The 22404-nt window shown below is 50.3% G+C and overlaps 1 protein-coding gene across 23 annotated transcripts in view; it reads left to right on the top strand.

Moving 5' to 3' along the window:
- The window catches only part of PEBP4 (phosphatidylethanolamine binding protein 4), a 244866-nt gene that overhangs the window by 31659 nt on the left and 190803 nt on the right, over window positions 1-22404 (top strand). The window lies entirely within an intron of this gene.

The raw sequence follows: 22404 nt of genomic DNA, 5'->3' as shown, positions 1-22404 counted from the left end.
GGCCCCGACTTGCCCGAAATAAAAAAGAGAAACATTCTAGGAACTGGATAGAACTATTCCTTTTTCTGGAAAATGATTGGTACCATCTTGTTCTGGAAGCTTCTCTCCGTCTGGGAATGTGGTAAGCCCGGGGAAGGGCGATGGGAGGGGGATATAGAGCTGCAGTTGTCAGGATAGCTGCTCCAGTGGCTTAGTTGCCTTTTCTTTCGTCTTTGACTCCAGGCTGAGCTCCCAGAGTATCAGGGGGCGGAGGGTAATCCTTGCTTTATCTGCAGGTTGTAGTAGAAGGTGCCAATGTCAACCTAGGCACAAGGACTGTGATGTGTTCGGGACTCGAATGGGTGGAGACGGAAGGGTCATGGCCAGGATGTGACCACAGGCACACCTCTGCTAACCTTCTGATCCCCCTGCGATCGTGGCAGGGAGGGAGCACAGAGGGCTCCCCACCTCTGTTGGCCCAGCCTGGGGGCTGTCAGCACAAGGATAACAAGATGACAGGTTCTCGAGTCGGGGGCTGTGAAGACTACTCAGATTTTTCTTTTCTTTCTATTCTTTTAACCATGGCTTGTGGCTTGTGGGATCTTAGTTCCCCGATTTAGGGATTGAACCCAGGGCCCTGGCAGTGAGACCACAGAGTCCTGACCACTGGACCGCCAGAGAATTCCTGAGAGTTTTTCTTTCTTTAACTGACTTGCACTATCAGGGAACAAATACATGGTGATCTGTCTCATAATTGATGAGGCTGAGAACATGAAGCTTTGACAGGCTATTGTGTCTGCAGCGTTGACAAACATCCTTTCCTCTGGGGGGCTAAGCAAGCATAAGAGACTTTCTCGGTGTCCTCTTCCTCAGCCCTCCCAAGCCTGCCACACATGCACACGTGTGTGCACACACACACACACATGCTCATGTCAGCCCTCCCCACCAGAAACCCTCCGCCTGGGTCATAACATCAATAGGTGGGAGAAGTGGAGGAAACATAAGCCTCTGTGACTGTAACTCAGGGCGGGAGCCTGTTCCTCCAAGGAAAGGTATAATGCTTACTCCGTGAGACAGGACTCTTGACTTTACCCTTAATTCACTTGTCCTTAAGGAGTGAGGAGTTTGGACCAAATACTTTCAGAGCCCAACGACTGTTCAAAGAGGGAATCTAAGCCAAGAGCTCCATTCCCAGTGATATTGCTCCATTCCATGCGATGTTGTCACATATGTCCACTAGATGGCAGTGTAGACTTTCCTGAGTCCCTGGTGCCCTTGGCCGCAACAAGTTTGAAGCCAGTTTGGGAAGCCTTTGCATTTGACTTGGACTAGGCTGCAGTCCATGGGGTCACTAAGAGTCGGACACAACTGAGCGACTTCACTTTCCCTTTTCACTTTCATGCATTGGAGAGGGAAATGGCAACCCACTCCAGTATTCTTGCCTGGAGATTCCCAGGGACAGAGGAGCCTGGTGGGCTGCCGTCTATGGGGTCGAACAGAGTCGGACATGACTGAAGCGACTTAGCAGCAGCAGCAGCAATTGGGACTGATGGTCCTTGGGCATGAACACAGAATGCAAAGAAAATATCACCCCCTCCAGATCCTGCAATCTCCCACCCTGCCTCAGCCCAGAGTGGGGCAGCGGAGAAACCCTGGAGATTTACGAAGGATGCAGAGCTGTGGATAAGTATTCCAAGGAAAGCAGAGATTTCACAAAGGACAGTCTGGCCAAAGTGGTGGAAAGAAATAAAGGAAAAGTAGAATTCTACTGCTATAGAACTATAAAGTTTACAGAAATCTGTCTGTTGAGAAAGCAGGTTCAGCTAGAGTGTCAAAAGCTACCATTTATTGGGTGGTACCCACTTCATATTGAATACTGTTCATGCATTGTTTCATTTAATGTGCTCATCAAGTTAAGTATTTATTTAGTCAAGATTGTCGGTGGCAAGAGACAAAAATCAACTCAAACTGGCTTGTGACAAGAGAAAAGAAGGAAGGCATTACTGGTTCACAAACTGAAAACTCCAGGGATAACTTCAGGCATGGCTGGATCCAGGTGCTCAATCAACGTCACCAGGAAGCTGTCTGTCCCTTTTCTCTACTTGTTTTTTCTGTGCTGGTTTTGTGTGTAAACACTCTTTCCTGTAATGACAAAGATGACTCTATCAGCTTCAGAGTTATGTTTTACTAGTTTATTAACCCACTGGATATAGATTGACCCCATCCAACCATTAAAAGTCCCCAGATTTGTCCTGCTTGTATCCCGTGTTCATCCCTGACCCAAACAGTGATGCTGGGCAGCCCCATTTACTCTACAAGGGCTGAGAGCAGAAGAGGATGGTACCCTCCAAAGGAGCATCAAGGGGCAGGTTTTCAGACAGCAGATAGGATGTTGAACAGGAAACATGAGAGAAAAAGTGCAGAGTCCCTTTAAAGTGGGGGCAGGGAAGTCCGAGACCTTAGTGACAGTGAAGAGGACTAAGGCATTGCCTCTGGGTCTGATGGAAAAGGGCAAGAGGCTGGTGACTGACTACGTGGAGATGTTGCCTTTCAAAGGTGATCAAAGCAGCTTACAGGGGACACGCCCAGGAAGCCCACCCACGAAGCAAGCCCTGAAGCCCTGGAAGGAGCCGTGTAGTGGGCGGGAGACTAGGCTCTCTGCCCAGTAGAGGTCTTCCTGCTGGCTTAGGCCCCTTCCCCAGACTTGGACCGTACTCCGGTATTCCCCACCCCTACCAAAATGCTTCCTCCTCTGAGAAGCTTTCCCTGACTGCCTTCCTCTGAGTAACGCTTCCCTCCCCCCAATCTTTGTTGGGTCTCTTCTTTCTCTGAGCAGTTTTCACATCCCCTACCCTCCAAACCCAGCGTTTGCTTCCCTCTGTCTTGTACTGTGGTTGCCTGTGCATATCTCCTGTAGCGTCAACTGATTTATGAGCTCTCGGAGAGCAAGACCATGTGTTGTATTTCTTTGAACTACCCACAGCCCCTACCAGCATCACAGACCCCACGCTGGCTGACTGGGTGGCCAGGTGGCCAGATGAATGAAGGAAGGAAGGAATGCATGAATGGCAGGTGGACGGACACACCTCTTGGAGCATCAGCTCTGAGGCGCGTGAGCCCCATGGTTTGTGCTTCAAGCTGCCGAGTGTCCTGGGGCCTCGGCAGAACCCCAGGACAGCATTAGTCTCTCCCCTGCCAGGATAGGTGGGGGGCTGGGGGTGGGGAGGAGGAAGCAGAGAGAGAAGAGGAAATAGGGTGGGCCCCCTAGAAGGCAGAGTAGTGCAGGAAAATACGGCTGGTCCCCCTGCCAACAGCCGCAGAGAGCCAAGAGAGGCGATGAAACAAGAAACTTCCTCCCCTGGTGCTGTGACAAACGTTAAGAGGCAAACATCTTAAAACGCGTGCCCTTCTCGAGCCCGTGAAGACTGAAAGGCCCCCGAGAAGCTTCTTGACTGTGGCTTATTCTTCACCTTGAATTTAAACAGCTGGAATCCTTTTGAAGGGAAGAAATTGCCGTTAAGTGGGGAGTGTGCATTGCATTAGAGGGAAGGAACACAGACCACAGCCATCCTTCCTGTGGGCCCTCGGCTTTCCAATCTGTTCTCCTCCCCAGCAAGCCAGTGACCCTGAGTGTCCCCCCCTCCCCCCGCCCCGAGCTGAGCAGGCGTGTCCCCGCGTCACACGGCACCTACAGCATCTGTGCGGTTGCCTTTTGGGGACCACCTCCTTGCCCACATCGGCCCAAGGCAGAGACGCAAGTTTCAGCACGAATCTTATAGAGGTCTGGAAATCTGGAGGCATGCACGTGTGGGAGAGTCGGAGACCATTCTCGATGAAAGAGACCTCAGAGCTCCCCAGCCCACTGCCTATTATTCTTCTTCCTTTTCTAACTTTTTACGATATACAGAAATACAGCCGATCAACAATGTTGTGATAGTTTCAGGTGGACAGCAAAGGGACTCAGCCATACGTACACATATATCCATTCTCCCCACAAACTCCCCTCTCATCCAGGCTGCCACATAACACTGAGCAGAGTTCATGTGCTTTTACGGAAGGTCCTTGTTAGTTATCCATTTAAAATATAGCCATGTGTACAGGCAACCATAAGTTCATTCTCTAAGTCTGTGAGTCTCTTTCTGTTTTCTAAGTTCATTTGTACCAATTCTTTTTAGATTCAACATATAAGGGATGTTGATTCTAAACATATAAGGGATTACATATTTCTGTGTTTCTAATCCCAACATATAAGGGATAACATATTTCTCCTTCTCTATCAGACTTACTTCACTCAGTGTGACAATCTCTAGGTCCATCCATGTTGTTGTAAATGGCACTATTTCATTCTCTCTAATGGCTAATATTCCATTGCATAAACGTCCCACACCTTCTTTATCCACTTATCTGTCGATGGACATTTAGGTTGCTCCCATGTCTTGACTATTGTAAACAGTGCTATGATGAACACTGGGGTGCGTGTATCTTTTCAGATCATGTGTTTCTCTGGATATATCCCCAGGAGCTCCCATCCTTTTTGTACGCAGAGCAGAAAAATGGGAGCTGCTGCCACCATGAAATGATTAGGACACAGGGCTCCAACACCCGGGAGCAGCCCCTGATGGATTAGCAGATCCACCCAGCTCATTTTTGAAAAGATGCTGAGAGGGAATGTGCCCACATGCAGGGGGCAGCCAAGCGCAGTTGCTCCAGGGACAGCAGCTCCCAGTCTAAGGTGGAGAGATGGACAGATGCATGGAGCGCAGGGACACCGTGTCAGTGCTTCAGGAGAGGGACCTCAGGCACCATTAGGGCCAGGGAGGGCAGCCAAGCTGAGCCAGGGCCTGGAGATGCTTCCAGGGGGAGGGGACCCCGAGCTGAGCTGTGCTGGTGACAGACAGGAAGCTGGGACAGCCGGGTGAGGGCTGAGGCTCCAGAGGGGGCAGGACCACACTTTGAGGGGGTCACAGATGCTGCTTCGTGGGCGCTGGTGTGGAATCTAGTCTTTATCTGGAAGCCAGGCTGGGGAAGTGGGAAGGTCACCATTTGATTTTCAGGCTGGTACAGGTGATCGGATTGACAATTCAGGAAGGTCCCTTGGGTAGGTCACCCAGGTGCCTGTGGGTGGATGGGAGAAACACAAGGCTGGAGGCAGGGTGAGCCTGCTGAAGCAGAGGGTGATGGCGTGGACCGGGGCAGGGGTCTGAAGGTATAAAGGTAGTCAAGTCCACTGGGCTTGGTGACAGCAGAGGAATGGGTATCGCCAAGAAGGAGACAGCCGGGACAGCTGTCGGGTTTCTGCGACAGGCAGGTGGGTGGCTGAGGGTTAAGCTGGGCATGTTATTTATCCCCCAAAACAAGACATTTTGGAGAGTGTTAATAATAATTGGGAAGAAGGGCATTATCGGGCACTGTCCCTAACAGCGGTGCTATCACCAAACCAGGGACACAGGAGAAGGCTTGGATCCACAGGGACCATGGGCAGTGAGTGGCAGCAGCTTTGCCTCACTAAGGCCCCTGTGTGCACCCAGTGAGCAGATCAGTCTAATACTGGGAAGAGAAGGCAGGGCTGGAGGCCTAGCTTTGGGTCCTTGGCATCTGGGGGCGCAGGGTGGAGTGTTCCAGGAGGCTGGGCTCCTCAGGGGACTAAGGAGGATACGGAGTGGCCAGCAGCAGCCAGCGGCAGAGGTCAGGTCAGACTGGCGAGAGAGAGGTTGCTGAAGGGCCAGGCTAGGGAAGAGCTGTCAGATTTGTCAAATTCCCTGGCACTGCTCTCCAGCAAGCAGGAGAGGAGTTTCAGGGCAGTGGGCCTAGGGAGAAGGTCAAGTCAGGACACAGTACAGAGTCTACTGGAGGGGGTTCACCCACGTGATGCTTCACACCTGTGATGCTTTAGGGAAGAATTAATTAATGAGGTGCAACTGCAACCCAGTGCCAGGCACATGACAGAAGAGTAATAAATGGTATACCTTGTCATACAATAAAAGACTGCTTTGTAGTCTGAAGGGTAAAGGGCACAGAAGGAGGGTTGGGCTCCTGGAGGCTCTGAGAGGAGCTGGTGAGGTGGTAACAGAGAAGGGGGCTGATAGGTAGAGACAGGTCTGGGAAGGCAGGTGGGCAGACCACCAGGCACCCAGGTAAGGATGCTTGTATGGAAGAGAGTCACGTGTCATTTTATCCTTTGTCCTTGGCTGAAGGCTGCTAAAATCACCCCACTCTTTCCCACCCCAGCTCAGGGCCACCCAGCCATCTTTTTGGGGGGTGCCTCTGGCCACAACAGGGCCAGGTGAAAAGAATGATGTTCATGGCCGTCTCTAACCTTTGTAGTCAGAGTCTGAGGTCATAGAGAAACTTCCTATGCAGGATTTCACATGATCCTCCTAGCAACGCTGGGAGCTAGGCCAAGTAGGGATTATCCCCACAACTGCAGGATGAGAAGCATTTCACAAGGTCAAGGTTAAGCTCGCCCAAGCTGGGGAGTGGAGGCATCAGCCCTGGATGGCAGGTGTCCCACCTCTCAGTTCACTGCTCTATCACCTTCAAGATGTTGCTTCTCAAATGCACCCCCGAGTCCCAGAGAAGAGTCCTGGATGTCCATGCGGGACTCAGGGTGTCATGCACGCATCCGTTTCCTGGAGCAGATCCTGCCCCGCTGCAGGACACTGTCCCGGGAGCCAGTTGTTGTTGTTCGGTCACTCAGTCGTGTCTGACTCTTTGCAACCCCATGGACTGCAGCATGCCAGGCTTCCCTGTCCTTTGCCATCTCCTGGAGTTGGCTCAAACTCATGTGCATTGAGTCGGTGATGCCATCCAACCATCTCATCCTCTGTCGTTCCCTTCTCCTCCTGCCTTCAATCTCTCCCAGCATCAGGGTCTTATACATTCCTGCCCACGAGGGGCATCTTGTAGCTTTGCGAATGTAAGTTGCAGTCATTGTTAAGAGGATGACCTCAGGAGGAGCCCTTCCATGGCTGATGTTTTGCTCCTGGGCGCCTTCCTTAGGGAGCTTCTTGGCCTTGACCTTCATTTCCAGTCCTCTTTATCCCCCACCACCTTTTCCAGCGTCATACTCTCTGCTCCAGGGTTTACAGAAGCCCTGGTCAGACCTTTCTATAAACCTGCCCATCCCCAGTCCACAGGGCTGTTCCTGGGAGCACCGGCAGAGAGGGTGTTTGTTCAGTGACTGAGCCTCTGATGTCTGCTGAGAGCTCCCGGTCAAGTGCTGGGGAAACAGGCTCCAGATGTTTTTCAGATCAAATAATGTTCCTTTGAAAACACTGTGTGGGCTGCTTCACTGAGGGGGCAGATGGGGCCTGAAGGGCCAGTTCAGTGGGTTTGCATCCGGGTTTAAAGAATAAAGGTCACTCAGCCAGTGTGTGTTGGGGTCCAGGGTGGGGTGGGGGTGGGGGGGTCGCCGCACCCTTGGGATCTGTTCTCGGTGGTCTGCTGGGAGTGTGGGCAGAAGTCTCTTGTATTTTAAAATCGCTGCACAGCCTTGATTGGAGCCATTTAGAGGGACAAACACGTGAACTTTGAACGCCCCGCAGTGACTTTTGTAGGCTCTTGCTGGAGAGGGGGAGGTGGCTTTACAGAGGAGTTCGGAGAAAGACTGGGAGGAATTTAAAATGAGGCAATAATGTCCTTTATTGTTTGTTAACACTTGCGGACTGAGGGGTGAGGGGAGAGGGGAGGAGGTGGGGAGGGCATCTGCTAGGAAGGGGCACCCACTACAGTCTGAGCCCTCCCCAGGCCAAAGGCCTGAGAAGAATGGGAGCTGGGATGGCTGCTGGGGGTTGGGGCCTGGCAATGTCAAGTGACTTATAGCAAAGGGACAGGTTGAGGGGACGGGGGCATGCAGAAATGTGAAGAAATCAGGGACGGTTTGCTCCCCACCTGCAAGTCTGCTCCGACAATCCAAGGCAGGGTCAGGACAATCCATGGGGCATTTTAATTCCCAGGTCTGAGATCTGCCCGTGACGTTGGGCACACGGAGACTCTAGATGTCCCCGTAGGGGAGGGCAAGGCCCAGAGGGCCAGGAAGAAGCAGGGCCTGCCCGGCTGGTAGGCGTGGCTCTCCAGGCCCTGCGGGTTGGAAGGCGGAGCTGGCCTCTTCGCTCTCCCGAGGCTGCAATTCCAAGAGCCGACACCAGAGGGAGATAGACGACCGTCATCCCGCCCCATCAAGGTGAGCGGGCTGTGTGGCCAGGGTCTCAGGCACAGGGAGGCAACGGCCAGGGCCTTGGGATGGTGGAGGCTTAACCTGGTAATGGAGAAACAGAGGGTACCTGATTTGGGTCTAGTGTGCAAGCCTCCGCACTCCTTGCTCACCTCTCCTGGGCCAGGTGGCTGTGGGGGTGCCCTCCTATTCAAATACAAATATGCCTGGAGTGGAATTTCTGACACTGGGCACCACTAACTTGAAATGCCCTAGGGGCCAGGCTGGTAGACTGGTGGGTGAAATAACCGGTTGGAAGGCGAGGAGAAGGGCAAAGACAGGCCCTCACATCCCAACTGGTAGTAAAAAGTTATTTTAAATTGTGCTTATGTTCCTCTGTTCATCCCATTTTGCTTGCCTGCAGACTTGACCTGCAGAGTCAAGATGGTCTGGCGGGACTGAGAGCTGCCAGCTGTGAGAGTTGGTTTTTCCATTCACAGAGCACTTGGAGCCCTGGGGTTGGTCTGAGAAGCTTGCAGGTCCCTGGCCTTGCACAGACCTCCTCTCACACCCTCATCTGTTGCCCATAGCACTATGACCTTGGGCAGGTTGCTTCTCGCTGAGATTCCTTTCCCTCACCTTAAAATGGGTATAAGATCCACTTCTGGTGGATGAGCAGCCAGTTATCTGTCCCGGTCTTTTCCTGGTCCATCAGTAGCATTTGGTCCAGTTGGTCACCTCTTCCTCGTAGATGCATGTTTTCCACCTGGCTTCAGGCACCCACACTCCCACCCATTTCTAGTTCTTCACTTCTTCATCCTCTCTGCAGGGTGCTCCTCCTCCCACCAGCCTCTCCTTGCGGGAGACCCCAGGCCTCAGTGTCATGTCTGTAAATGTCACCTATATGCTCTCCTACTCACATGGGGTGAGTAGGAGACACCTCACATGGGGGTGTCTGACGGACCCTCACAGCCAACATATGCAATGCCAGTGCTCCGTCCCCACCCTCCCCCAACGCGCACCGTCTGCCATCATCCCCGTCTCGGCACAGAGCTGCCCCAGCCCCAAGTTGTGCCAGCTGGACATCCTGGCATCTTCAGTAACTGCCCCATCTCTCCCACCACACATCCATCCCACCAGGAAACGCTCTTGGCTTTGCTTGCAGAATCTGTCCAGTCACTGACCACTTCTCTCTCCTCCGCTGTTAACACCCTGGCCAGGGCCACACCCTCTCTGCCCGAATTATTGCAACAGCCTCCTCCCTGGTCTCCAGGCTACCACAACTACCCTGAACAGCCAGCCTGTCCTCAACAGAGCGGCCAGAATGAGCTTTTACATCTCCTGGTCAGATCAGCTCACTCCTCTGCTCAGAATCCTTCCATTTCTCCTCAGGTCACCAGAAAGTAAGAGCCAAAATGCTCACACTGGCTTATAGGAGCCCCTGTGACCTGGCCCACTGTCACCCCTCTGACCTCAGTCCTGCTATTTTCGCCTGGCTCGCTGGCTCCAGGCCGCCTCGCGCGCGTCTCGTCTGCTTCTAGACCACAGCAGCCACGCTCCAGGGCCCCTGCCCGGTGCTTCCCTCTGCCTGTGTCTCTTCTCCCCCATCACAACGTCACATCCTCACCTGCTTCTGACTCTGCTTAAATGCCATCACCTCCAGGAGGCCTTCCCAGCCCCTCAGCCTGGCACCCTGAGCCCCTCATCCCTCTCTACTTCTTCCCGTCATGTTTATCACCTTCTAACCTACACATCATTTCTTCAGTTACTGTGTTTATGTTTTGTTTGCCTGTCCCTGCCCCGACCCCACAGCTAGAATATAAGCTCCATGAGGGCAAGAATGTTTGGTTTATTCGCTGATGCATCCCAAGCACTAGCAGTGTCTGCCGCATTGCTGCTGCTGTTCAGTTGCCGAGTCGTGTCCAACTCTGCAACCCCATGGACTCTGGCGTGCCGGGCCTCCGTGTCTTTCACTGTCTCCCGGGGTTTACTCAAGTTTATGTCCATTGAATCAGTGATGCTGTCCAACCGTCTTATCATCTGCTTCCTTCTTCTCCTTCTCTGCTACATTGTAGACACAATAGATATTTTCTGAATGAAGATTATTGAATGATGGTTGCGAGAGATCACATATATAAAGCCTGTCAGTGCCGACACAGGAAGCATTCCAAAAATGATGATGGTGATGGTGGTGGTGATGGTGGCGGTAGTGGTGACGGTGGTTATAATAATCTTCTCCAACACCTAGGTGCCTAGTGCATCCTGCAACACGACAGTGGAGGCAATATCTAGAAGACATGGCATACAAGGCAGAGGGTTGTAGGGGAGGTTTAAGGGTTAAGAAGAGATAGCAGAAGAGAGCTAGAGATGGAAGGGAAATGTTTTATACCTCATTGGAAAGGAATAGAGCTCCATGACTGGACACAGTGCTATGCAGAGAATAGACACTAGGAAACCTTTGGAAGGGTTTCCCAGGTGGCTCTAGTGGTAAAGAATGCACTTGCAATGCAGGAGGCACAGGAGACGCAGGTTCAATCCCTGGGTCGGGAAGATCCTCTGGAGGAGGACCTGGTAACCCACTGCAGTATTCCTGCCTGGAGAATGCCATGGGCAGAGGAGTCTGGTGGCAGACTACAGTCCATGGGGTCGCAAAGACTCAGACATGACTGAAGTGCCTGAGCACACACACAAACCTATGGAATGGATGAGTAAATCTTTTGCTTTGTCATCACGTGCAGAGATCACTTTAGAAACTGGGCAAGCAGCCTTGGCAAAAACTTTGGGGAGGGGCGGGGAGGCTGAACTGAAATAGGGACAGTGGAAGGAAGGCAGTAGTCTCCTGAGGCTGGACAGAGATGGGTAGTCTGCCACAGCATCTTCTCGGATGGCATCCCTCTGCTCAGGATCACAGCGTCCCACCAGGTAGGTATTCACTGACTCCTGGGGCCCTACGGGTGATTGCTGAAAGAGAAGAGCCATATCTCTGGGAAGCTGGTTTCAGGTGCCCTCTCTCCGTTAAAACCCCACACCCCCACCCAGTACCTCTTCTTCACGCAAACCTGGTATTTGGTGAAATGCAAGACCCTGATGCTGGGAGAGATTGAAGGCAGGAGGAGAAGTGGTTGACAGAAGAAGAGATGGTTGGATAGCATCACTGACTCAATGGACACGAGTTTGAGCAAACTCCGGGAGATAGTGAAGGACAAGGAAGCCTGGCGTGCTGCAGTCCATGGATTTGCAAAGTGTCAGACACAACTGAGCGACTGAACAACAACAATGCCAGTGAGACTGCCTTTAGTTCTTTCTTCAAGTAGAGTGATGGTTAATTTCAGGTTTGGAGTCGAATGCCTGGATTGCTAACATGCTCAGACTGAAACTGCTCGCCAGCTCTCATGCATCTGGCGCTCCCCATCCTCCACCTCCCCATCTCAGATGGGAAACAAAGCCACGTGAGGTGTGTACCTTTTCCAGCGTGTAATCGTGGAACAGCTATTTCCTCCTCCTCGCTCATTTCTCCCATTCACTAGCAAAAAACCAAGGCTCTGTGGAAAGGTGCCTACAAGGCTGAGATCTCCTGAAAGGCAGGAGCAGCAGGTCAATTCCTGCATCTCCCTGGCAACAACCTCTGACCTGGCCCTGCCAACTCCAGCCTCAGACAAGCAAATGCAGAACCCCACCTGTACAAGAAATCCAGGTGGTTTAGAGCAGTCAGTGTGAAATCAAAACCACAAAGCCATAAAATGGCTGGGAAAGCAACATACAGATAAATGTTTGTCGGGTTGCAGGTTAGGGAGGGTCTGCCTAGGCATAAAAATCAAGACAAAGTCAGAAGGGAAAAAAAAGAGGGATGTGAGTTACAATAATATTTGAAACTTCTGCACTTTAAAAAATGCCATAAACAAAATAAAAATCCAACGACAAACTGAGAGAACATATGTGCCACAAATATGGCAAAGGATTATTATCTTTATTGCATAAAAAGCTCTTATAAATCAATAAGGAGAAGATGAATATCGCATAGAAAAAGGGGGCAAAGGATATTCATAGATGATTATAAGCCGAAGAAAGTTCATTTAAAATGTGAGGGGAAAAGTCAATTCTACTTATAATTCAAAGACCCATAATTTTTTAAAACAGTATAGATTTTGTTTAAAACCTACCAAATTTGTACTTTGGATTTTTTTAAAGAAGAGTGTACATTACAGGTAGAAATACAAATTGCTTCAACCTTTCTGGAGGGTGATTTGATAATGCATATTAAAATTATTCACATGTTCATTGCACTTGAACAATAATTTTAGCTCTATGAATTTATTCTAATCTGATTAATGAGACATGCACACAAATTGATGGAAAAGGATGTTCATTGTTGTGTTATTCAAAATAGCAAAAGAAAAAAGGAAAGCCATCTAAAAGTTCAACAATAGATTGGTTAAATAGAATATGGTCTATCCATATGAAAGAGTACCATGTAGCTATTAAAAAATCATGTTCTCGGGGACTATTTAAAGCTATGGGAAAGTCTTACAATATGTTTTTAAGTGAAAGAAACCAAATGATAAAACAGTAATTTCACTATAGTCCCAATTTTCAAAAATTATATCTTTTTATGCATGCATGCAAAAAAAAAAGAACTAGACGTATGAAGAATACATCAAAATGTTAACATTGGATCGCTCTGAGTGGTGGGATTAAGGGTGATTTTTATTTTCTCTTTTACACTTGTCTGTAATTTCCATATGTTCTCCAGTAAATGTGTATTACTTTAATAATAAGGGGGAGAAGAGCTATTTGGGGAGAAAAAAGAGTGAATGCTAAGAGGAAAAGGCTTCAGCTACCCAAATGGTCTGAGTGCTGGTTGCTGTGGAAACTGTAACTTTGAATTGCCCAACTTTTTGTGAATTACTTCCCTGCTCTGCAGGGTTAGAGCTAGGGCTGGATTCACCATTATCGGGGTAGGCGTAGGCATGCGTCCAGGGAAGGGGGAGGTAAAACTGAGGGGCCCTGCCTGAGGAAAAAGCCCACAGGGGACCCTGTGTTTCATCCTGGCCCTCTCTTCCCTTCCACGTACGGAGGGACCTGGAGTCCCAAGGGGATTGCCGGGCACAACCTGCCCCATGCACAGACCTGCCCAGGAACCAGGAAGAAGCCCACTGCCTCTCTAAAAGTGTCCCCAAGTGCCTTGCGGAGTGTTGATAGTTCTCATTAATCAGCCTTTCTCCACTCGCAGCCCGGCACCTAAGGGGTGGGGTCCCAGCAATGGCATGGGGAAGTAGGGCAAAAACAGCTGATGCATCGGAGTCCCAGGGACCATTTGCTGAAGCGGGGCATCTAAGCCAAGCCCCAGCCCCAGTCAGAGCCTTGACCATGTGCCCTCTTGCCTGCCTTCTCTTTACTGCCTGGAGGGCAATCCCTGTTCTGAGCGGGAGTCCAGGATGAAGCACTAGCCCCAGGGCCTCTCAGGAAGCTGGGGGGCTGGGTACCCCGAATGCAAAGACACTTTCAGATGCCTATTCTCGGAACACGAATGTCTCGCTGCCATTTGTGAATCCTGCTCCGAGCTCTAGGGTGTGGAGAACTGGTTGGTTTATAGATCGAGGCAGCCACAAGTTGGAATTTTAAAAAGCAATGTGTCCTTTGAGCAGGAGCCCGGGCTGGGGGCTTTGCAGGCTGTCGCTTTGTCCCAGGGACCAGATGGAACTTGTTTTTCTGTTCACTTGGGGGTTTAACCCTTCGTGCACTCCCTCCTCTGCAGCCCCACTCAGGAGTCGCTGCCTCCGGGGCAAGGAGTCAGCTATGAAACAGAATCCACACATGTGAGCCTCAAAGACATTTATTGGGTATGTCTCATCTTTTCAGTCCCTGGCCTTTGCCGGATGACTTTGTTTTATTTAGCACAATGACATGTGACAGGCACTGTTCTAAGTGCTTTAGAAATACTAACCCACTTACTCTTCTCAGTCATTATTATCCCAGTCTTTACAAGTGAGTAAACTGAGGCACAGATGGGTTAAGCAACTCACCCCAAGGTCACATAGCTGATGAGTCATGAAGCCAGGATCTGAAACCCAGCTGCCTGGTTCCCAAATCTGTGTATTTAATCACAAAATCATGGCTGCCTCTCAGATAGCAGGCAAATGGATTTGGCTCTTAACAGTTTGAAGCTCCTGGGGTGAGTCTTCCCGCTTAAGCTATGAGAGCGTAAGGCACCATCAGTGAGAGATGGAATTCAGGTCCCAGGTGCTGGTGCCATCCTGGGTCTGTTTCACAGGATGCTCCTTCGGGTTTGTCCCCTGGTTCTTCTTATTTTCGAGGCCCGTGGGATGTAATGAGAGGTCCAGGGTTCAGTGCGCTGCTCCATTCCACTCACAGCCTGTGTGAATCCAGTGTGACCTGGGGGCCTGGAGTTCCTGCTGGAAAAACTTCCTGTCACATACAGGTTTTCATACAAAGAATGAGATGGTTGGATGGCATCACTGACTCAATGGACATGAGTTTGAGCAAACTCTGGGAGATAGTGAAGGACACGGAAGCCTGGCATGCTGCAGTCCATGGGGTCGCAAAGAGTCAGACATGACTGAACGACAATAACAGCATACAGTTTTCCTGCAGCGGAGGTCCTGGGGTCTGCCTTTGGGCAGGCTCTCTTGCCTATTTATGGAGCAGAACCCACGGGGCTCTGTGAACCTTTAAGACAGACTGGAACCCCAGCAGACGGAGCTGACCCTAGGGAAGTCCACATGGTTCTTTCTCCCCTCTCTACAGAGGCAGGAGATGGAACTGAGACTGGGGCTGTGACAGAGTGGCAGTCAGAGATGAGTGTCCACAGCATCCAGCCTGTGTAGGGAGAGACTGCAGCCTGGGGAGGGGCTAAGAATGCCTCAGGTGGGGCTTGTCACCTCCACATCAGGGTTATGAGTGCCCTCGGGGACACTGCCCCAAGCCATGAGGGTACAGGGAACCTGGAGAACGGGGACTGCTCTATTCAGGAAGTGACATGGGGCTTGGAATCAATGATAAAAATGGCACCGCAGTTGCAGGGGCGGGTGGCACAGTTCCCTGGTGGCTCAGTGGTAAAGAGTACACCTGCCAATGCAGAAGATACAGGCTCGATCCCTGATCTGGGAAGATCCCATATGCCAAGGAGCAGCTAAGCCCATGTGCCACAACTATTGAGCCTGTGCTCTAGAACCTGGTGGTCTCGACTACTGAGCCCATGCACCCTAGAGCCTGTGCTCCACAAAAACAGAAGTCACTGCAATGAGAACCTCGCACATGGCAACAAAGAGTAGCCCCCGCTCAACACAACTAGAGAAAAGCCTGCATGTAGCAACTAAGACCCAGCACAGCCAAAAATAAAGTTCTTCTTTTTTTTAATGGCACTACAGGGACTTCCCTGGTGATCCAGTGATTAAGACTTTGTGCTTCCAATGCAGTGGCTGCTGGTTCAATCCCTGGGCAGGGAGCTAAGATCCCACATGCCTTGCCACCAAAAAAAAAAAAAAAAAAGGCCCTGCAATGATACCACACTTGAGAGTGAGCTGTCCTTTCTAAGCTCATCTTCTGGATAATCGAACCTTGCCCGTTTAAGTACTCCAACTTCTTATTTTAGTCATTCTGTGTGGCAGTCTTTCTAAAATAGATTCCACATGACCCTGCCTTCTTAAACAATGGAACAAACATAGTTCAACCTCTGTTAAATGATTCCAGGTCATCATTGTAAACATCTGTCACAGAGGATGCCCCTGTTACCTACGAGTGTTTCTTCTGTGTGGCAGCGGAAGTTACTGAGCCCCTAGCAAGGCTGTTCAGGATCCTAGCAGTCAAGGTTATGCACCTGTGGGCAGGTCCAGCCTGGCCCTCCCAGGGAGGTAGCTCTGATCATCAGTCCTCCAGGACATGGAATTAGAACCTGGAAGCTGCCCCAATGGCCAGGCTATGTTTTCCTGTGCTTCTGACACCAAACAGGGGATTTGGGGGCTTCCCTGGTGGCACTAGTGGTAAAGGATCTGCCTGCCAATGCAGGAGACATTAGAGACTCAGGTTCAGTCCTTGGGTCAGGAAGATCCCCTGGAGGAGGGCATGGCAACCCACTCCAGTATGCTCACCTGGAGAAACCCAGGGAAAGAGGAGCCTGGTAGGCTACATTTCATGGGGTCACAAAGAGTCAGACACGACTGAAACAACTTAGCACGTGGGGATTTTATCCACGCTGACAACCAGCTCTCCATCTATCCAACATAGAGTTCTACAATTCAATTCAACACTCACCTAACCACCCAGACTTAGTATCAGACTCCACAGGTTAAGGGCTTGGTCCACAGGATTATCTCCCACTTCAGACACACAAGTTCATCACAAGTATTGTTACCAAGGGTGCCCACACTGCTCTTTACCTTAGCTAGAGAGTTAGGGTCCCCAATGCACATTCCCACTTCAGGTTCAGTAATCTGCTAGGAGAGCTCTCAGAACTCAGGAAAGTAGTTTTCCTCCTATTGCTAGTTATTATAAAGGATACAACTCAAGGAACAGCCCAGTGAGCAAGATGCCCAGGGCAAGGAAGTCAGGGGGCAGGGGTTTCCCAGGGGCTTCCATGCCCTCCTCAGGAGCACCACCCTCCTCTCAGCCCCTTGATGTGCTCACCAACTCAGAAGCTCTCCAAGTCCCGTAGTGTAGGGTTTTCACCGAAGTCTCATCACAGAGGCGTGATTGACGGAATCATTGGCCATTGCTGATTGACTCAATCTCCTCCTTCTCTCCCCTCCTTGGTGATCTGGGGGTGGGGCTGAAAGTTCTCACCCTCTAATCACACCTTGGTCTTTGTGGGGCCAGTCCCCATCTTGAAGTTATCTAGGGGCCCTGGCCACCAGTCATCTCATAAACGCACAAAAGACAGTCATCTCATAAATGCACAGAAGACACTCATCACTCTGGAGATTCCAAATGTCTTTTTTTCTTCTTTTTATTTAGCCTAGCGGCTGGCACACCAGATCTTAGTTCCCTGACCAGGGATGGAACCCTAACCCCCTGCAGTGGAATTGCAGAGTCCCAACCTCTAGACGGTCACCCGTGCTGTGCTTAGTCACTCAGTTGTGTCTGACTCTTTGCAACCCCATGAACTGTAGACTCACCCCCAGCCCCCTCCAGGCTCCTCTGTGCATGGGGATTCTCCAGGCAAGAGTGGGTTGCCATGCCCTCCTCCAGGGGATCTTCCCAACCCAGGGACTAAACCCAGGTCTCCCACATTGCAAGCAGATTCTTCACCGTCTGAGCCACCAGAGAAGCCCCTGGATGGCCAGGGAAGTCCCAATTTCAAGTGTCTTAGGAGCTCAGTGCCAGGAACCAAAGACAAAGACCAAATATATGTTTCTTATATGGTACAGTGTGTTTGACAATGTAGAGTGGATAAGTGGTATTGCAGGTGACTTTATATGCAATCAGGCAGGACCACACACAGACACATCCCTCTCCAGGGGTCAAAAGCTGCCAATCAATGTGACACACTCCCTCCAACGGCACAGGCAACTCCAGGAGGGCAAAGAACAGAGTGAGCCAGTTACTTCACAACAGAAAGCCCTGAACCCAGGACTATGCTGGCACCTGGCGGGTATCTGATCAATAGTTACTAATTATGTACTTGACAAGCAAATGGCTATTTTGCAGCAGTCACCTGGTTTCATGTTAACGTCTTCATCAGCTTCCCTTTTGCTGTTCCCAAGTCTTCAATGAATCTGCGTCACTCATTTCACAGTGGTCCTGAGGACAAAGGGCTTCCCAGGTGATGTAGTGGCAAAGAATCCACCTGCCAAGGCAGGAGACATAAGAGGCATCGGTTCAATCCCTGGGTTGGGAAGATCCCCTGGAGAAGGAAATGGCAAGCTGCTCCAATATTCTTGCCTAAGAAATCCCGTGGACAGAGGAGTCCGGCAGGCTACAGTCCATGGGGTTGCGAAGAGTTGGACGCTGCTGAGGGACTGAGCACAGCACAGCACAGAGCTGAGAACCAAAGCCTTGGTTCTGTGTCTATAAGAGTGGAACATGACCAGAACAGGGCTTCAGAAAGGAGAGCAGGGATCTTGAGGAACAGGAGTCTGAGCTGCTTGTGGTCCCAATGCCCCACCCAACACAGAGCTTCTTTCTCTGGAGCCAGTTCTGCCTTAGGAATATAGGCTTTATTTTATTTTCATAAGGAAGGCTGACTTTTTTTTTTTTTTTAGGTCACTCACAAGTGATAGCTATAGGGAGCAAAGAAATTTGTAGGGTTATTTGTTTCTACACAAAACCACCCAACACTGCTAAAATTACTTTTAAAATTTATTTTCCTCCCATCATCTGTTATTTCTTGCTCCTGTCAAAGATGATTGGTATCCTTATGTCCTTTCTGATAGGCGGCAGGATGGGAAGGCTGATAACCAAGCAGGTCAGAATGAGTTCTAAACCAAGACTAAGCAGGCTAAAGTGAAGACGTGAGTCGAGTGGCTTGGGTCTCCGAGCCACCATGACCTATGTAAGATGCCTCTGTCTGTGTTTTTTGGAGGGGAGCGTGGGGAGGGTGGGGGCGGTGGGAATCAGGGAAGCAGCCAGGCGGCAGGGTGGGGGGAGGGGCAGAGCATGAGCTTAAGATCTGCAAAGACAGGTATGCTTTCAGATTCCCTGTTCTGGATCCAACTAGCTCCCTAGTTTTTCCACCTCTGAGCCTCACTTCCCTCATCTGTGAAAGCAAATGATAATGTCTACTTTGAGATGGTAAAAGGGGAAACTCGTCAAAGGAACCAATTAGAGCGCAGAGAACTTTCCCACAGTAGGCGCTCGTCCTTCTTTTTCTCAAATTTTATTTTTAATTGTAGGATAATAGCTTTATAATATTGTACTGGTTTCTGCCATACATCAACATGAATCAGCCATAGGTATACATACATCCCTTTCCTCTTGACCCTCCCTCCCACCTCCCACCCCATCCCACCCCTCTAGCTTGTAAACATCTTTCTCTTTCTGTTGCTCCACCATTTCCTGGACACTTGGGCTCCTGGGAGAGGTGATCTCTCTAGAAGTCAATTTTACTGTCTCTCACGTTTTAAGAAGCCTATTATACTCTTTGTATTCCTCATCCTTGTCTCATTGTGAGGTCCCATGGGGCTCTCTCAGTTGATCCTCTGTTTGCAGATGAGAAACCTGAAGCCAAGAGACGTAGTTAAGGATCTTACCCAAGGTCACTTGGCAGGTGGGGATGGAGAACCCTGCTCTCCTGACCTTCTCCTTCTTTCTCTGTGCCTCGCCCCTCCTGTTGCCACAGGTTTTCCTCCCAGAGTTTTTGACTTCCTCACATGCAGCGCGGGCTCATAAAACCTCCCTGGCCGTCTCTGCAGTCTCTTGGGATCCAGGATGAGTTAGATGCTATCCCAGGCCCCCGGTGCTTCAAGAGACATAATGCCCAGGAGAGCTCTTTGAAAAAAGTAAAAGCAGTAAACATGAGGATTCTGCCATTTTCATGCAATATTTTAATCCCTTTCTAACAACACTGGGTAGGTGAGGTGCCTGACACCCCTCCTCCTTCCCTCCATCCCTACCTCTCCCTTTGTGCCTCCCCCACAGTCCCAGAGCAGCTTTTCCAAGAGTCCCACTTCACAGAATCCAGACTCTCAGGGACTCAGCACCAGGCCCTACATGGCAGGGTGCATCCAAAGAACCTTCCAGAGGAGAAAGCTAAAAGCACCAGTTTGTTTGGGTTTTTTTAATCACCCATAAAAGCGAGTCTTCCTCACACCTTTCTGGGCTCGTCAGAATTACTGATTCTGAGGGCCTAGCTACTTCCTGTGAGCCCTTGAGGCCCCTCAGACAGGGACCTGGGTGAGTAAGCCCTGCTCTCTGTCATCCTAGAGTGAGGTTCAACAGGAAGGGGCTGGCACTTGCCCAAAGGGCCTTGAGTTGGGGAAGTGCAAGGGAGGGGGTCTGATGGCCGAGGGCCCAGCGGCCCTTGGCTTTGCAGGTCTGCTTGCTGAGGGCAGCTTTCAGCTCCGGAGATTGGGTGGGATAAGAGCTGACTGGTCAGGCGAGGTCCTAAGTTCTTCATGCGTCACCATCATCCTTTAGTCTTCCTGGCAGTGTTGTGAGGTGGGTGCTATCATCATCACCGTCTTCCAGATGAGGAAACAGGTGTGTAGCAGGTTCGAGCTGGTGTGCTTCAGAGCTGGCCTTCAAACTTGGTGATCTGGCTCTTGAGGCGTGTATTAACCACCACGCCTCATCCGGGACAGGGGCCTGTAATTTCAAGCCACATTTCTGTGGACGCATCCACAGGAGGGACTAGCAAAGGGAAACTTACGGTTTGGTTTCCAAGCCTCGTGTAGCTTCCATGGTGAGGCCCATCCCTCTCTGCCTTGTTCAGCTCCTCCCCTCTCCCTCGTGGGGAGGAACGAGCCTCTGCAGGGCTCAGCCTCTCAAAGTGGCCCCTTTATTACCATCAGGACCTCAGCCTGCCCCACCCTTCATTCAGGCTCCCGTATTTCAACCACAAAGTTCCTCCTACAAGTAGTGTCTCAAGTATCCTAGACCCTCAAGGACTTTGTAACTCCAGAGGAGAAAGAAAAAAGGCAAAGAGGAACTAACAGACATCTCAGGGCTTACCTCCTGGGGAAGCAGACCATGAGGGAGACACCTAATTCCCCCAGACAAGAACATTAATGGTTGTCTTTCAAAACTTACCCTAAACCAGAGGTTAGAGTACTTGGATTGAGGTTGCCCATGTTAGATTGAGCTATCTGATGACTGGGTGGATACTTCCCATTTTCTGAGAGGGTGTCAGTCAGCTCAGGCTGCCATGACTAGATACTGTAGACAGTGACCTGAACAACAGAAATTTATTCCCACAGTTCTGGAGGGTGGAAAGTCCAAGATCAAGGTGCTAGCCAGTTCAGTTTCTGGTGAGAGCTCCCTTCTTTCTAAAATATTTATTTATTTAGCTGCATCAGGTCTTAGTTGCCGCATGCGGGATCTTTCATTGTGGCGCTCGGACCCTCTAGCTGTGACCCATGGGCTCTAGAGCGTGAGGGTTCAGTAGTTGCGTTGCTCAGGCTAGGTTGCTTCTCAGCATGTGGAATCTTAGTTCCCTGACCAGGGATGGAACCCACATCCCCTGCATTGCTAGGTGAGTTCTTAACCACTGGACCACCAGGGAAGTCCAGAGACCTCTTGTCTCTTCTGTAGACAGCTGTTTTTCCTCTGTGTCCTCACATGGAGAAGGAAAGAAGAGAGAAAATTCTCTGGAGCCTCTTCTTATAAGGGCACAAATCCCATCATGAGGGCCCCACCCTCGCAACCTCATCTAAACCTAATCACCCCAAAGGCCCCACGTCCAAATGCCATCACACTGGGAATCAGGGCTTCAACATATGGATTTGGGGTGGCCACAAACATTCAGTCCAAAGCAAATTGGAAAGACTAAGGGAAGAGCATCTTTAGAGGGTGGGTGTGAGAACTTCGTGATCTGATCTGAGCATGCTCAGTTTGAGGTGCTATCAGACATCCAGGGAGATATGGGGTTTTTTTTTACTTTTTTTACACTTCTTATTTATTTATTTTTGGTTGCACTGTGTCTGCGTTGCTGTGGGCAGGCTTTCTCCAGGTGCAATGAGTGGGGTCTTCTCACTGAGGTGGCTTCTCTTGTTGGGGACCATCGGCTCCAGCTGCACAGGCGTCAGTAGTTGCAGTACTTGGGCTCAGTGACTGTGGCACACGGGCTTAGTTGCTCCGAGGCATGTGAAATCTTTCTGGACCAGGGATCAAACCCACGTCCCCTGCACTGGCAGGCAGATTCTTAACCACTGGACCACCAGGAACGTCCCAGGGAGAGATGTGGAGTGAGTTTTCATACAAAAAGAGTTTGATGTTCAAAAGGAGAGGTTCAGGCTGGAGATAGAAATGGATTTGAAACTTACTTCCCCAAGCTATAGCTTCTCAACTATAAAATGGGTTGAATAATTCCCATCTGGTAGGGTTTTTGTAAGGTTTGAATAAGAAAAACAAAATGTTTTGTGATGGTTGTATGCATGCTAAAGCCAGAGAGCTAATTCTCAGAAGTTAAATGCAGAAATAAGCCTGGCTAAAATCATGACATAATTTGTCTTTGGTACCTCAACCCTCCGTATATCCTTTCCCACATCTTTTTCCCCCTTGGACATGGCAACATTCTCCTTTTTCTCCACCCCACCCCCCATCCATGTCTGTTCTTCTCAAACACATCACATCACAGTGTGGTGACTGATAGCAGCTTAAAA

This window comes from Bos grunniens, chromosome 8, assembly GCF_055505025.1.
Source record: "Bos grunniens cultivar Pamir isolate PY7600 chromosome 8, Bosgru_T2T1.0, whole genome shotgun sequence".
NCBI lineage: Eukaryota > Metazoa > Chordata > Mammalia > Artiodactyla > Bovidae > Bos > Bos grunniens.
Note: the sequence above shows the minus strand (reverse complement) of the source record. Positions and strands in the feature narration are given on the sequence as shown.